The 17,320-nt window shown below is 46.0% G+C and overlaps 1 protein-coding gene across 1 annotated transcript in view; it reads right to left on the reverse strand.

The window, feature by feature from the left end:
- LOC115465845 (zinc finger E-box-binding homeobox 2-like) overlaps positions 1–13,270 on the reverse strand; it is a 220,190-nt gene extending 206,920 nt beyond the window's left edge. Inside the window, exon 1 of the mRNA XM_030196628.1 lies at positions 13,103–13,270. The gene's annotated coding sequence lies outside the window, so the exon portion shown is untranslated. The remainder of the gene's footprint in view (positions 1–13,102) is intronic.
- Positions 13,271–17,320: the final 4,050 nt, after the last annotated feature.

Raw genomic sequence — 17,320 nt, forward strand, 5'->3', positions numbered from 1 at the left:
GAAGTGACATGACAAAACCGAGGCAATTTAAAAATCAAACAAGTAACAGCATCTGCAGGCCCTATGCACTTTCCCTCTATTGATGTCCTGTTAAAATTTTACTCTTTCCTTGCAAGACTAGATAGATTTCAGTACCCAACACTCCCATCCTTGGGTCAGAAGATAGGGGATGATATACTAAGCTGTGCGTTAAGCACGTATACTGAAAATCAGTGCAAACTTTCTTCAGGCACAGCTTAATATATCCCGATGTGGTAAACTAATGCCATGCAAATGACTGTAGCACTAAAAAAAAGTACATTTCTGCATCCGATCGTGCTGTGCATAATTGTTAACTTGAGGTGCAATGAATAAAAAATATGAAGTATTTATTTATTTGTGACATTTATATCCCATATTATCCCAAAATGTTCAATGTGGCTTACATTATAGATTGAATGAATATAGAATGAAAAATTACATTGGTCATAATACGTTGGATTGAGGAACAAGGAATAACAGAAGGGTTATAACAATGCACAATTTGATAAAGACATAATACAAGCAGAAGATAAGGTTGTTGACCAGTTAATTAGATCAAAAACTAATATGAAGAAATTTGAAATGTAATCTGTAAAGAGATGGATATAGCAACACTATTGGGCTCATTTTCAAAAAAAATGTCCAAAAAGTGACATAAGTCTGCATTTGGACGTTTATCTCACAGAAACGTCCAAATCAGTATGTTCAAAACCTCTTTTTAGACGTTTTTCTCTGAAGTCCATCAGCAGGACGTCTAAATCTCGAGGAGGCGTGTTCAAGGCGGGACCTGGGTGTTCCTAAGACTTAGACGTCTTTCGGCCATAATGGAACAAAACAAAAAACATTCAGGACTAAAAGACGTTTTGAGCTAGACCAGTTTTTATTACAAATAAGGCACAAAAAGGTGCCCCAAATGACCACTGGAGGGAATCAGGAATGACCTTCCCCTACTCCCCCAGTGGTCACAACCCCCTCCCACCCCCCAAAAATGTGATTAAAAACATTACTTGCCAACCTCCGATGTTATACTCAGGTCCATTAACAGCATGCAGGTCACTGAAATAGTCTAGTGTTGGGTGCAGTGCACTGCAGACAGGTGGACCCAGGCCCATACCTCTCCCTTCCTGTTAAACTTGTGGAAGAAACTGTGAGCCCTGAAAAACTCACCAGAAACCCACTGTGCCCACATATAGGTGCCCCCTTCGCTCGTAAGGGCTATGATAGTGGTGTACAGTTGGGGTGGTGGGTTTGGGGGGGCTCAGCAGACAAGGTAAGGGAGCAATGGTCAGATGTGTACCTGGGAGCAGTTTATGAAGTCCACTGCAGTGCCCCCTAGGGTGCCCTATTGCTGTACTGGGATGTCAGGGGACCAGTCTACTAAAAATGCTGACTCTTCCTACATCCCAATGGCTTGATTTTGGACGTTTTGCACTTGGACGTTTTTTTTTTTGGAAAATGGCTGAAAAACAAAAACATCCAAATCACAAAATGTTCATAGTATTTTCGAACACAAAAGATAGAGGTCTATCTTTTCAGAAATTCTTTCCTGTTCAGAATTTGGATGTTCTATCAAAAATTATCCCTCCACAGGGCATAGTTATCAACTGGGCTCATTTTCAAAAGAGATGAACGCCCATCTTTTGACATAAATCGGAAGATGGACGTCCTTCTCCCAGGGTCGTCCAAATCAGTATAATTGAAAGCTGATTTTGGACATCCCCAACTGCTTTCCATCGCAGGGACAGCCAAAGTTCAAGGGGGCGTATCGAGGCGTAGCGAAGGCGGGACATGGGTGTGCCTAACACTAGGACGTTCTCGACCCATAATTGAAATAAGCAAGGACGTCCATGACGAACACTTGGATGACTTTACCTGGTTGTGTTTTTCTTAAGACCAAGGCACAAAAAGGTGGCCGAAATGACCAGATGACCACCGGAGAGAATGACCTCCCCTTACTCCCCCAGTGGTTACTAGCCCCCTCCCACCCTCAAAAAACATCTGTAAAAATATTGATTGCCAGCCTCTATGCCAGCGCAGATGTCATACTCAGGTCCATGACAGTAGTATGCAGGTACCTGGAGCAGTTTTAGTGGGTTCAGTGGGTTCAGTGCACTTCAGGCAGGCAGACTCAGGCCCATCCCCCTCCCTACCTGTTATGTTTGTGGAGGGAACAGCGAGCCCTCCAAAACCCACCACAAACCCTCTGTACCCACATCTAGGTGCCCCCCTTCACCCATAAGGGCTATGGTAGTGGTGTACAGTTGGGGGTAGTGGGTTTTGGGGGGCTCAGCACACAAGGTAAGGGAGCTATGTACCTGGGAGCAATTTATGAAGTCCACTGCAATGCCCCCAGTGCACTACAAATGCTGGCTCCTCCCACAACCAAATGGCTTGCATTTGGTTGTTTCTGAGATGGACGTCCTTGGTTTCCATTATCGCCGAAAATCAGAAACAACCAAGTCTAGGGACGACCATCTCTAAGGACGACCAAATTTCAGATCTGGACGTCCCTGACCCTATTATCGAAATGAAAGATGGACATTCATCTTGTTTTGAAAATATGGGTTTCCCCGTCCCTGGATGGGGACACTTTGCGAGGACGTCCAAATTGAAACGAGGACGCCCCTTTCGATTATGCCCTTCAATATGGGCTACTGTTATTAAGATGTACTATCTTACCACTAACTTGTGCTATTTTAGCACATGTCCCATATTATGCAATGAGAAGTAGTTTCTAATAACTGGGGTTAACAGTACAGTGGCTGTAAGAAGTACCTGTTGAAAAAAACTCCAAACAGCTCAAAACACTGCAGCCAGGTTCATATATAAAATCTCTTGTTTTGAAAGTGCCTCTCCTTTATTAATCAAATTACATTGGCTTCCCATCAAAGCAAGAATCACCTTCAAATTATGTACCTTTATCTTTCAAATACTAAATGGCACAGCTCCAGACTACATGGTACCATTAATAAACTTACCTCAAAGAAACACTAAATATGAGGCAAGAAACTATCTCAGACTACACCTCCCAAATTGCAAAAAAGTGATCTACAAAACTGTCCACTCTGAAGACTTCACCTACCTAGGAACCAATTGGTGGAACTCCTTACCACCCAAAATAAGAAATATACAGGAATATTCTAGATTCCGCAAAATCCTCAAATCGTTCCTATTCAAACAAACCCTCACAAAGAACAACCATATCTCAAACAATTATTACCTGAATTGGTTATTACTCTGTTTACCATTAACTTTCTCTTTGCTTCATGTACAATTTCTCATAATAGATTTTCTAAATGTTAAACATCCATAGCTATCCCAGTATGTTTATGATACTGTATTGTGAAATTGGATTCTTACAACAAATTACTTTCTTATGCATTATTCTTTGTTATGTATCCTATACTGTTTATTGTAAGCCACATTGAACTCAAAACTTGTTTGGGATAATGTGAGATATAAATAAATAAATAAATAACTTCCCTTCTTAATTACACTAAAAGGAAATGTCTTTAGAATCGAAATCTCTGCTGTATGTAATAAAAGTAAGCCAAATATAGGACAATGAAGCCATTGTGACATCACTGATAAGGTTGGCTCTTCGGCACTGGTGGAATGAGGCACTATGACATCACAATATCGTGGTGCAGTCAAGCATTGAGGAACTGATGACCAGTTAACTATTGTACTCAATTCGGAGGTACATCAGGAAGCCTCTCGGCCACACTCCAGTGTCGGCAGAAACATCAGAAGGAACCCCAGAGCCGAGGCATGGCAGCGTTCAGGCGTTGAAGCCAGAGCTTGGGCTTTGCATACTAACAATTTAAACATTGTAGGAAGCACAACTCGCGAGAACTATTGTAAAGACAGGACTATTCAGATAAGTGGCACAAATACTGAGCATTTATAAATGCAACTGATATGATATGGCACTGTGCAGTGTTTTATTTTGAAGACTCTTCCGGTTATGCAAAGCAAACTATCACAAGCCTGGGCTACAATAATATATATATAATGATATAGTATGTTATATCATAATAAGTGTTAATTTGAAGTGTATTGAAAAGATCAATGTTAAAATCTGTTTAGTAAGTTTGATGTGGATTTCTGAGTGCCGCAATGAATGTGGAGTGAGAGACTTTCTGAGTGAGCTTTAGGGTAATATATGTATCAGTTAAGTTGTGATAATAAAACATTTTTAAAAAGGGAAATTTTTTTTTAGAAACAATCTGGAGTACTTTATGATAATTATCATAGTATTTAAATAGCAGAGAGGGAACCTTCTTAAACACTCCTTTGTTCTTCACAAAAGTCCTTCCTGCATCAGTCACTAAGCTGTATACACAATTGCACGCACACTGACCTCAGAGTGAGCAAAAGATACATTACCAGAAAACAGAAGTGAATTTAAAAAACATTCCAATGGACAGTCTGAAGGGAAAAGGTGGTGAGGGAGGGAAGAGGTTGATGGGTGACCTGAAAATGACAGGGAGTATGCAGGAAAGGCCAAAAAATTATGTACTTATGTAACCCCTACCCAGCATCTTCCTCCTACCTTCCCTGCTAAACCCCCTCCTCCTTCTCCTCCTCTCACTCTGTACCCAACATTCTCCTCTCTCTCCCCAGTCCGTATCCTTCACTTTCTCACCCCATGAATTGCCAAATCCCTGCACTCCTATCCCCCCTACCATTTGCTTTCACACCCATCTACCCAAGTTTCCTTTCCATCCCCCTTCCACTTTCTCTGGCCTAGAGTTTCAAACCTGCTGCTTGGCTCTCAACTCATAGTAAGTGACGGAACATCAATGCCAACATAGCCCATGCAGTCTGTCCAATACCACAGTTTTACTGCTGTCTTAGGCTGAACCATAGTTCTGTGCATGTGATCCCCAGTATTCTGTTGCCATTATTTACTTGGATTTTGCTCAAACCTTTTTCAGTTGTAGCTCTACATTCAGATATAGGTGTTTCCCTATCCCTGGAGGGCTCACAAGCTACCTGAGGCAATAGAGTGTTAAGTGACTTGCCCAAGATTACAAGAACCAGCAGTGAGATTTGAACTGGGCAGCCCTGGATGCCAAGCTTGGTGCTCTGCTAGGCTACTCCTCGTCCTCTCCAGGGGTTGTGGTACCATTAAGAAGTCCTATATGTTTATGCCACACCTTTTTGAATTTTGTTACGGTTTTTGTCTCCACCACTGTATTGCCTTTATCAGGGCTGTCTTAAGGCATGAGCCAGGAGAGCAGGGCCGCCAAGAGGGGGGGACAAAATTCCCGGGGCCCGGGCCTCCAAGGGGGCCTGGCGCCGGGGTCAGGCCGCCGGCGCTGCAGTTCCCGGTTTCACCTGCCTGCCTCCTCGGCTCCGGGCCCCCTGCATTCAAAGCGGCAGTCACTGATCGCCTCCCTTCGGGCCTTTCCTCCCTGTGTCCCACCCTCGCGGAAACCGGAAGTTACATCAGACGAGGACGGGACACAGGGAGGGAAGGCCCGAAGAGAGGCGATCTGCGACTGCCACCTTGAATGCAGGGGGCCCGGAGCCGTGGAGGCAGGCATGTGAGACCATGGACTGCAGTGGCAGGGGGAGGGGCGGGGCGGCCTTGCCCCGGGCCTGGCCTAGTCTCTCGGCGGCCCTGCAGGACAGACACTGGTTTGGGGGGGGGGGGTCCAAAAGCCTGCCTCAGCCTTCACGACAGTGACAGCATGTTCCTATGCTCTTCTAAAAGTTGGGTTAGGGCACCACAATCCCTTGAGGCAGCCCTGTCCGGGGTGGATATTCAGCCATCGGCGGTTTGTGTGGGCGCTGGTGGCGTTATTCCGTCAATGCGGCTGGCTGTCTCTTATGTGATTAAGGGTGAGATTTTTTTTGTTGTTTTTGTTACATTTGTACCCCACGCTTTTTCCCACTCATGGCAGGCTCAATGCGGCAGGCAATGGAGGGTTAAGTGACTTGCCCAGAGTCAAAAGGAGCTGCCTGTGCCGGGAATCGAACTTAGTTCCCCAGGACCAAAGACAACCACCCTAACCAATAGGCCACTCCTCCACTTCAGCACTTACGCACCTAAATGACACCAGATAAAAATAGAACTGACTTTTATGCAGTCCAATTTGGCTACTTAACACGGGTGGTTAAGGGGTCCTTTTACTAAGCAGCGGTAAAACGTGGGCACATGTTTTTGGTGTGCTCTGGGCCATATTTGAGTATCGATCCCTGCCTGTTCTCGGTATTCTTATAACCTATATTTCTGTGATCAGCTCTGGGATTCTACATGCAGAAGCTCCTGGCTATCTCTTTGAACTCTGATTGAAGAATTTAGACCTGTCATGTTGTATATTTGACTTGTACTGCATTAATGCCGAGCATGGACTCAGATCAAGGCTATCCACACGTAAGTCTGTGTACCTAATGCGTCTCCTCTTTTTAGCAGTGGGAGTTTAAGATCCTACCAACAGCAAAACAGATATTTACAAAAAAAAAAGTCTTTTGAACTTATAGATAAAAGAACTGTAAGTAAGCAGTGTAAACAAATTCTTCAAAATAGCTGGCCTGTTTCCTGACTTTCTTTTGGGCATATTACCAAGCTCCTTTTTTTTTTCTTCAAATATATTTTATATTTGATCAAATCCCACTGCTGCTCCTTATGATCTTGGGCAAGTCACTTAACCCTCCATTGCCTCAGGTACAAATTTAGGGGCTCTTTTACTAAGCCGCGTAGGCGTGTACACGCATCCCACAGGCGTCAATTTGGAGTTACCGTCGGCTACCGTGTGGCCCAGCCGGTAATTTTTGTTTTTTACGTGCGTCCGCTATGCACGCCGGTAAATAATTTTTATTTTCCTGCGCACGGCGGAAACCAGGCAGTAATTGTCATTCTACGCACACAGACAATTACCCCATGGTTACTGCATGAGACCTTACCGCTAAGTCAATGGGGTGGCGGTAATGTCTCAGACCCAAAATGGACGTGTGCCAATTTTTTATTTTTCCGCACGTCCATTTTCGGCAAAAATTTTAAAAAGGCCTTTTTTTAAAGGCGTGCTGAAAAATGGATCTGCACGCGCCCAAAACACGTGCCTACACTAGCGCAGCCCATTATTTAGCGCACCTTAGTAAAAGGACCCCATAGATTGTGAGCCCTCCAGGGACAGGGAAATACACAGTGTACCTGAATGTAACTCACCTTGAGCTAATACTGAAAAGGTGTGAGCAAAATCCAAATAATTAAATAAATTTGTGATTTATTTTGTGTGTTTTGCATTACGGACTCTCTTTGTTTCTAAAACTCTTGCTCATAGTCTGCTCTTCAGCTGTCTGTGCTGTGTTCGTGTTTTACATGTATCAGTGCCATAGCTGCTTGGAGAGAGGACTCTAATGATGAACAGCACAGCAGCACCTTCTGAGTTATTTAGACCTAAAACGGTGGTGGGCTAAGGACACTGAAAAGATGAGATAAAAAGAATTCACAAGCAGCGATGGGGAGGGAGAGAGGCTTGAAGTCTGAATGCAATATTTAGCAGCTAATTTGAAAAACGTTACATCTTTACACAGCTCAGTTTTAGTTTTAATATTATTCCACTCATTTCATTATCTTTCTTGAGTAAATTTCTCTAAGGTAAGGAGTTTTCTCCCCATTTGTTCTGCTGCTAATTTAAACTCGAACAGTGACTGCACTTCCTCAGTCTAAATGAGAGGGGGTTGTGACGGTGGCTCTGTGGTAAGAGCTGGATGGGATGAAGTCAGGGCAGGACCAGCAGAACATCTTTTTGGTTAGAGGGGCCAAAGAAACCATTTTCCAGAGCAACCCATAAGCTCTCTAGTTGCTGATGCTGTGTTAAACAAAATATTGGTGGAACCATGGCCCTATGGCCCATCCTGTTCCTCTACCTACGAGTTAGGGCAGAGGTCGTGTTTGATGGCTCTCAGATGAAAATGGATGAGAAGGAGTAATGAGAGGATCCCTAACTGATGACTCCCTGATGAGGGCCAGACAAGATGGTGCTAATTCAGTACATGAGTTCTCCAAGTTGTACAGGTTCCTCCTTAGACCCTAAGTTCTGCACCCCCAGTTTTTCCCTGGAGGTCATTTCATAAACTCTTGTCTTTTTGCCGCTCCCCCTCCCCCAGCCCCTAAATTAGAGTAGACTGTTTCCCCAGCCTGAGCAGTGGCTGTGCACTTCTCAGCCCTCCTGTGCAGGAGGCTTGCTGGTTTTCCATCAGCTCGCTGTGTAACCTGTACGTGGGAGGCCAGAGGCTCAGTTTCCTTTCGTATCTCGGCAAAGGTGCCTGAAAGGCCACGAATGGAATCAGTGGGTGTGCGCACTCTCTGAAGATGGATGTGTGTGATCAGGTTCCTTGAGCCGGTGGTGGTACCTGCACGAGGCAGGTACAAACGCACTTATCAGACAAAAATATTGCAAGCTCTCTACACCTAGCAGGCTGCAGGAGTTCAGAGCTATGAATCATGTCTTGAAATAGCCACATACTTGTAGACATACAGATCTCTTAGTTCCAGCCCTTAATTTCCAATTTCTATAAAGAGAATTCTTGCATTTTAGAACCACTCTCTGCATGATATATGGTTTGTATTTGGATATGGCCTGTAATCTATACAGACTAGCCAGCATACTACCAGAGCTTCCAAATAGTTACAGATCAATAAATACAGGCTGAGCATACACACTACACAACATATACACAAATGCACAACAGATATAGGTTATCACACATAAATAATCATATACTTAGATGGACACATATAGCCAAACACAAAATAAACAATACATCAATATTATGCCCTGCTGTTCATCAGATCTAAGTATTTTCTGGAACTCTGGTCCAGTGTCAGTTCACCCGACACTGATTCCTAGCCCACAGGGTCTGAATTCCCCTTGCTATCAGGCAGGAAATTTGGGATATTCTGGTACTTACACCCTCACGTCCTTTAACCCGAGGTCCACAGCTGCCCCTCTGTCAATGCCCAGAGATTTCTGGGAATGAGTGTCTGTCTTGCTCTGATTTTTTTTTTTCTTGTTTTATCATCAGAACTGTTTATGGACAAATTCTAGATCTGGAAATGTCCAACAAAGGCTGATTTGAACTTTATTTTCGATGCTGTAAACAACCAGAAAGGAATTCAGAGGAGAGAGAGGAGGATTTGTGGCTTTGGCTATGACCTGGAGAGGAGCCTTGGACTGGGGGGGACAGATTTTGGAGACACCTGAGAGTCTGGTGCTTGCTTTTACAAGTGTGTAAAAATTCCAGGCAAAGCAGTATAATGGACCAGGTCAGGGTATAAACTCATCTTCTTCCTCATACATGTATCCCCTACAATTGCACATGCTGGCAACGCACAGCCCATGGTACAAGCTAAGGAAGCTACAGTACTTCCTGTAAAAGAAAAACACTAGGCCATGTGTAGCAATTCATACAAGTGTATTTCTTTCTAATCACTTCCAAAACAGCAGAAATTTAATATTCCCCGTCCCCGTCCCTGAGCAATCACCTCTCCTCCTCACCACACAGAAATGAAAGGTCCAAGGAGTGGATCCAAGATTTCAGACTGGCCAGGCCCTCTCCGCAGAGGATAGCAAAAAGGGGAACCCCAGATGCCAGCCACAAGCACAGTTTCCAAGCAACTGGAGCCCCTCCGCCTCTGCTGGAACAACCTGAAGCTCTGTGCTGTCAGCACCCGTAGGATGCCCCCTGCAACCATCAAAGAGAGCAGAGCAGAAAACCCGAGAGGCTCTCCCACACAGTCAATGCTAGGTCTCACTGCGGGACTGGAGTATGAGTCACCATGTGGAACTCCTTGCCCGCCCACCTCTGGGGATCTCCAGGTGCGATGGTCTCTCTCTCTGTCTTTATATTTATCTCTCTGTTTCTTTTTGTGTCTCATTCTTTCTGTCTATGCGTGTTTGGATATCTGTCTATATGAATTTATCTCCTGCTGCTTGAATTTGAATCCCTAACTCTTCCACTGACATTCCCTCTGACTTTATCTCTCTACACTTCGGCTGTAATCCTGGATCTGTTGCTGACTGTAAATCTGAGCGAGTCACTCTCTGTGCCTCTGAAACCCCGTTGAACACAAGACATTTCTCATAACCTGTTTTTCCCCAATCAAGATATGAAGCATTAAATTTTGGCTAATCCACTGCCTTTTCCCATTCTAGGATCTACAGGCTTGAGAGACCTTGTTAACACTCAAATGCTGGGTTATCCCTGACCCATTCATCAATCAGACCTACTGCCTTTCATTCAATGACTGAGCACTCTCTCCGCCCTGGGCCCAAGACATTCTGCTGCTTGGAACTAACATCAGAAATCTGGAACTCACACTGCCATGCTGAAGTTAGACTAGCAGAATTGGTATAATTCAACAGGTGCCTCTTGGAATCATATTGTGCCACCCCTGTCCAAACTCAAGCCTGTTTCTTGCACATAAGAATCCCTGAACCCACCTCTCTGGGGAAGCTGTGCTGTCTTGAGTCATCTGGGCAAAGAGAGGTCTATTCATACTGCAAGTGTTGATGGCTTTGCTTTAAAAAACAAATTTGGGCATCTGGGTTTGACCAAGGATGCAGTGACATGCTGCCTGCTGCCAGGATGAAGACCTTGGCTGCACTTCTCAGGCCAAGCTTCACTTCCTCAGAACCTGCCAGACACTGTGCTGGTAGAACTCAGAGGAGCACCTGGGTTAAGGGAGTCTAAGCCATTGCTCACCAGTGGCACCTACTGGCCAGACACAGGATGTGCGCATACCGGATTCTAACAAGAAATGCAATCTGTGGGCCCTGGCTGGGAGCCATCACTGTGATGGCTGGACCGAGTTTTGGACGTGATATAAAAATGTAACAACAAAAAACCTCTGGATAGTTGTGAATGAAAGTTCAGGGCATTAAAGTGTAATCAAAGTGGATTCTTATCAAGATGGAAGATCAACCAAATGCAGGGCAAAAGAGGGGCATCTTTCAAATGCTTGGGCTACTTGACATACACGCAGATGCCCATATGTGCAGTGAAAGCTACCTTTGCCACCTCACCCTGTGTCAATGGAACGGGCTGACCCAGTCCTGGATTTGAGCTGGTACGTGCTGGAGCTGTAGTTCTAGTTTTCTTAATAAAATCAATGGAAGAATCTGTGCTACCACCCATGCATGCACTGAGGCAGAATAGCTGGTGTGGGTTGAGGTGGCATCGGGCAGGTTAGGTGTACTTTTATACATATGCAAAATCTGTCGAGTAGCAGATCTCCAAAGCATTACGCCATGGTCAGGATCGCATGTTTAATAAATCCTCAGCTGGAGCAGTCTGGAACATCTTAGAAAACGACACAACCGGCTCTAGTTCCTGAGAGGGGTGGCCAAGGCCAGGTATTTTGCTTGATAATCTGTGAAATCCAATTGCTTGCAAAGGATCTCTTTAATAACCTTTATATGCCAAACATAGAGCCGGATGCCCATGCCTTGTTTCCCCTGTCTACCACACTTACTGTTCCAAGGCTGGCCTTAAGCAGGGCAACAGGGGCAGCTGTACAAAGCTGTACACTCCTATACCACACTGAACATTTCTGAGGTGTGTTTTTAGTACATTCTTTGTTTTTTTTCAAATTCGGTAAGAACTTTTACGTTTTAGATTCTTTTACGTTTGGTTGATGCATCTTGCCCCTAGGGGCCACACGCTTAACTGAGGCCCAGATGCACTAAACTTTAACGACCCTTTAACGAAGAATTTTTGAACCCTGGCATGCACTAGCTCTGAGTTAGCTTTGCAACCAAAAGTTAAAGCCTCTTTTCCCTTTCCATCTCTGCCCCTTTCTTCTCTGCTCCCCCCCCCCCCCCCCCCCCCCCCGCCTCCCTTGGTAATTGTGCTCATCAGCACTGACACCTCTCTACTCCTCCCACCGAACTCCTCTCCTGGGCCAGCCCTTACACCTCATTTGAAATCTTAAGTCCCCTGTAGAAAACCCAACTAAACTGGTCCGCACAGGACCCTACAATTGCTAAGGCTGGTCCTCCTGACTGTTCTTATGCTGCACACTCACATTGTTGGCTCTTGGAGGCAGGGACAATGCAAGCTTGTGAATAAACTTGTTCAGAGTTTTGTACCCCACTGGTGTTTTTGCAAATAGTAAATGTTACGAGATAACCCAACTTAGCCCTTTAGATCCCAGAGAGGGGACATTTCAACAAGATAAAATACATTATAATGAGTTTCAGGAGATCAGAACCCACAGACAGCAGAGGGTTAAAAAATAAGCCCTGTCATCAGGAACACACATTCCTAAGATCATTGTATTTCAAGAATGGAAAGTGGGTCGGTACAAACTGAACTGGACCTGCACAAACCAGGGACAAAGACAAGTCTTCCGGCTATTGCACTGGCTCCATGACTGAATGCAAAATTTGACCCCAAACTGAGCGTGGGACACAGAGAAAACTTCTGAACTGATCAGGAAATGAAAGTACCAGAACCAGGATTCTCCCAGTAAAAACAGGCCATATGGTATCTCTGTGTGTTCACCACCACCGCAGAAGAAAAAATGTCCACATTACCCATCACAGTGCCATTCTGTCCATGACCTGATCACCCCCCCCCCCCCCCCCCCGGAAACTAAAGAAGCTTTGCCCACAGTCAGAGAAAGGCTCCCCATTCCAGCCACAAAACCGTGCTTCCAAAACCAATCGTACACCCGTCTAGGCTCGCTGCTCTGTCACTAGACAGTTCAGCATGAGTTCTCAAAGATCAGCCTGATCCTTCTTTCTGACAGAAACAGAGAAGCTGGTAGCAGATAAGGAGCATCAGGTCCACCCAGTTTCTGCCTGTTCTCCTTTAATACTCCAGACCCCACTTCACTGCCAACTTTACCCCCTGACTTCTCCACTAGTCCTCTGTGTTGATCCCAGGCATTCGTGCAATTCTGTTACTATTTGTGCCTCCTCTCTTGCATCCATCAGCATGTCTATAAAGAAAAAAAATCCTTCTCTCTCTCTGCCCCTTTTGAACTTTTTTTTGCTTCCTATATATCACTGAGACCTTTCAGGTCTGTACATGTGTGTCAGTGTGTGTGCAATGCATCACCTACCGTGGTTCCTCCTGGGCTTTGCTTGTTTCCTGCGTGTACCCCTGGGTTCCTCTTCCATCCTGTATGTTGTGATGCTCGTGCAGGGCTTCAGCTGACAGCAGACAGAGGAGAGACTCTACATTACTGCTCCCAGGCAGAAAGCCGTCGCCTCCCGCTCACTCTCTCTGTCTTACACACACTCACTCATCCTGGCTCCCTTTCGTGTTAGTTTGGGAGTCCCCTCCCGGCACTCACGCTGCTGTCAGTTCTCTGCTGATGTCACCCACCAGAGGAGCTGTACTAGACAGGCTCCAGAAATATACCCCAAACCACCTCTGAGGCTGGGAGGAGGAGTGAGACATTGCTAAGATTTGCTTTATTCTTGTAAATAGCCCAAGTCAGCAGTTAGAACAAAACCCAAACATCAGTTGGCTTATGCTGTCTCTTTTTTTTTTTTCTGCTTTCTTTTGTTACTCCTTCATTTGTTTTCATGCCCAAGTTCAGATGAAGATAATCATAATAAAAAGATCTGTAGTCTTGGACGCCTTATGGCTGGGACCAGCAGGGGAGTCCTATATGTTGTATGTGGAGGGAGGCTAAAATTTGCAACATGGCTAGACATTTCGTTTGTAAAGTTTGTTGAGGAGGGGAATATTTATAGTGCTTCACAAAAAAAAGTGCCTCGCCTCACCCTATGCTTGGAACAACCTTCCCGAGCCCTTACGCCAAGCCCCCTCCCTGCCCATCTTCAAGTCTTTGCTTAAAGCCCACCTCTTCAATGCTGCGTTCGGCACCTAACTCTTACCGTTCAGTAAATCCAGACTGCCCCAATTTGACTGCCCCTATCGGACTGACTGTTCACTTGTCTTCTAGATTGTAAGCTCTTTGAGCAGGGACTGTCCTTCTATGTTAAATTGTACAGCGCTGCGTAACCCTTGTAGTGCTTTAGAAATGTTAAGTAGTAGTAGTAGTAAATAGGAATGTCATAATCAGAGCAGTGCCCTAACTGTCCGCCCTTGCACTGGACCCAGTTGGGCAGTTTTGATCATGATGTTATCATGCAGGAATTAGTGGTGTCACTGTTCTGTTTGTGTGATGTCATTTGTGGGCTGCTCTGAATCTGGACTGCAAAGAGGTGGAGGAGGGGGAGACCCTGTTAAATACAGGCAGCAGAATGGAGTGGGCCACTGGGGCCACGGCCCTGCCCAATCAATATTTTGCTCAGCCAATGGAGAGCTCAGGAGCGAGGCTGATGATTGTTCTTTGGCCCCTCCAACCAAAAAGGTGTTCCACTGCCCCAACTGCTGAATGTAATTTCCAAAATAAACATAATTGCAGTTGTTACAGGATTAGAATCTCTAGGTTCCTTGCAAGCTGCGGTGCCTTTTACTGGCCCAGTATAAGAATTACCTGAACGTGCTGTTCTGTCTGAACATTTATATACCTTTGAGAGCAGAACTGTGCAAATCCTGAATTCCAACCCCACCGTCTGCTGCAGTGAACGTTTTCAAGCCTGTTCATCACCCTGTGATGCAAGCCTCAGGATCTGTGCAGGGTTTTCTCTATCAATAGACACACTGTGTGTGTGTGGGGGGCATTTAAAAACAAAATGTCCAAGTCAATATGAGGACATCCTGCTCATTATGTCCAGAAAAACATCCATCTTACAGCCATTGTCAAACAGGTAAAACGTTGGGATTTCCTGTTTGAAAATACGTGAAAAGGATGTTCTTGTGCTGAAAACATTCAAAATAAATAGCCATTTTCCCAAACTGAAGTGTCCAAAATAGGAACACCAAAAAAGCAGGCACAAAAACACCTGTCTGACATCATTTGTACAAAAACGGCCACACAGACCTTCCTGCAGAGCACATTGGCAGCCTAATGGTCAGTGTAGTGGACTTTAACAAATGGCCAGGGCCGCCGAGAGGGGGGGGCAAGGGAGACAAAATTCCCCGGGCCTCCAAGGGGGTCCCGGCGCCGGGGTCAGGCCACCAGCGCTGCAGTTCCTGGTCTCACCTGCCTGCCTCCTCAGCTCTGGGCCCCCTGCATTCGAAGCGGCAGCCACAGATCGCTTCCCTTCGGGCCTTCCCTCCCTGTGTCCCGCCCTCGCGGAAACCGGAAGTTACATCAGAAGAGGGCGGGACACAGGGAGGGAAGGCTAGAAGGGAGGCGATCTGCGACTGCTGCCTTGAATGCATGGTCCCGGAGCCGTGGAGGTAGGCAGGTGAGACCACGGACTGCAGCGGCGGGGGTGCGGAGGCGGGGCGGCCTTGCCCCGGGCCTGGCCTAGTCTCTTGGCGGCCCTGTAAATGGCACCCAGGTACAAATCCTACCATTTCTCCTTTATTATGTATTGTGAGCCCTCCAGGCACAGAAAAAAAACCTACTACACACCACTACAATAGCCTTCAAGCCTGCAGGTGTTTCCTATATGTAGGTACAGTAGGTATTTTGTTGTGTTTGGAGGGCTCACAATTCCCCCCCCCCCTCCCAAAATAATTAGTTAGAGTGGAATTTGGACCTGGCTCCCCTTGTTCACGTTCCACTGCACTGACCACTAAGCTGCTCCTGGGAGCTGCTTGCTGCTCTGTTGGGTATGCCCATAATACCTGATGCTGTCATAGCACCTTTCAGTTTCAGTTCTTAGGGGGCTGGGAGGGTGGGGGCAGCATCAAGTTGGGGGATTATGAGGGGGTCGTTCCTTAATCCCTCCACTGGTCAGCTGGTTAATCAGCACCTTTTGGTTACTTGGACATGATTGAAACAGGCCTGGATAAAAACATACTTCTTTTTAGACTTGGATGTTTTCCCATTCCGTTATCGCAGAAAGCCGTCCTAATTTTGAGCCCTCCCTAGTCCCGCCCAAAAAGTGCCTCCAACACCCCCCCCCCCCCCCCCCCATGCTATTTGGACAAACTCAGCGGAAAACATTCAAATGCTGCCTTTTTGAAAATCGTGATTTGAATGTTTTCAGCCCTTTAGAGACATCCTTCTGCTTCAAAATATCTTGTTGGGCAGACTGGATGGACTGTACAGATCTTTATCTGCCGTCATTTACTATGTTACTATGAGGGGCATAATCGAACGGAAACGCCTATCTCCATGGGCGTTTATCTCCGAGAACGGGTCCGTGAAGGGGCGGGCCGAACCGAATTTTTGAAAAAAATGGACGTTTTTGAGCTGGGCGTTTGTTTTTTTTAGCGATAATGGAAACTAAAAATGCCCAGCTCAAAAACGTCCTAATCCGAGCCATTTGGTCGTGGGAGGGGCCAGGATTGGTAGTACACTGGCCCACCTGATATGCCAGGACACCAACTGGGCACCCTAGGTCAGTGCGGTGGACTTCAGAAAAAGCTCCCACATGCATAGCTCCCATACCACGGGTGCTGAGCTCCCAACCCCCTCCCCCAAAACCCACTACCCACAAATGTACAACACTATCATAGCTCTTAGGGGTGAAGGGGGCACCTACATGTGGGTACAGTGGGTTTTGGAGGCCTCCCATTTACCAGCACAAGTGTTACAGGTGGGGGGGGGGGGGATGGGCCTGGGTCCACCTGCCTGAAGTGCACTGCGGTACCCACTAAAAGTGCTCCAGGGACCTGCATACATGCAGGCCTCTAGGACTGGTTGCTGCTATAAAACATTGGCACACCAGTTGACACCTGAAGACTAATCTCTCTGAAAACGTCCTTTATTGGAATAACCGCCTTTACTCACAGTTAACTGCAAATCAGAGGTTGTGCCCCACTGGCAACGAGTCTCCCTGGTACTGAGATGAGCAGTAGGTCAGAGCTGGCAGAATGCTGTACAATGCCCTCTTTCAGCCACATTCAAGGGAAGAACTAAGTTGTCTAACGTGGCTAACACAGGAAAGGGAACTAAAACTGGCTTACAAAAATGGCCACTACCACATTGACTACAACAGGAAACACAGCAGGGCACACTCTGACCCAGTAGGCAGGGGGAAAAGCACCATGGGAGAAGAGCCTACCAACTACCAACATCGTGAGACTGTAACACAAGCTAATGAAATCACTGAGCCCAATACCCTACACCCACCACAATGCAATGCTAATGTGACCCTGTACTGCACCCGAGAGCCACATCTGACCCAGGGAAAGGCTGTGAGAGGATCAAACACATTCTGCTGTCATGGAGGTGGGTACGGCATTTGAGGCTGGCATACAGGCTGGAAAAAAAGTTTTTAAAGTGGTTTTTTTTTTGGTGGGAGGG

The sequence above is a fragment of the Microcaecilia unicolor genome, chromosome 3 (genome assembly GCF_901765095.1).
Source record: "Microcaecilia unicolor chromosome 3, aMicUni1.1, whole genome shotgun sequence".
Lineage (NCBI taxonomy): Eukaryota > Metazoa > Chordata > Amphibia > Gymnophiona > Siphonopidae > Microcaecilia > Microcaecilia unicolor.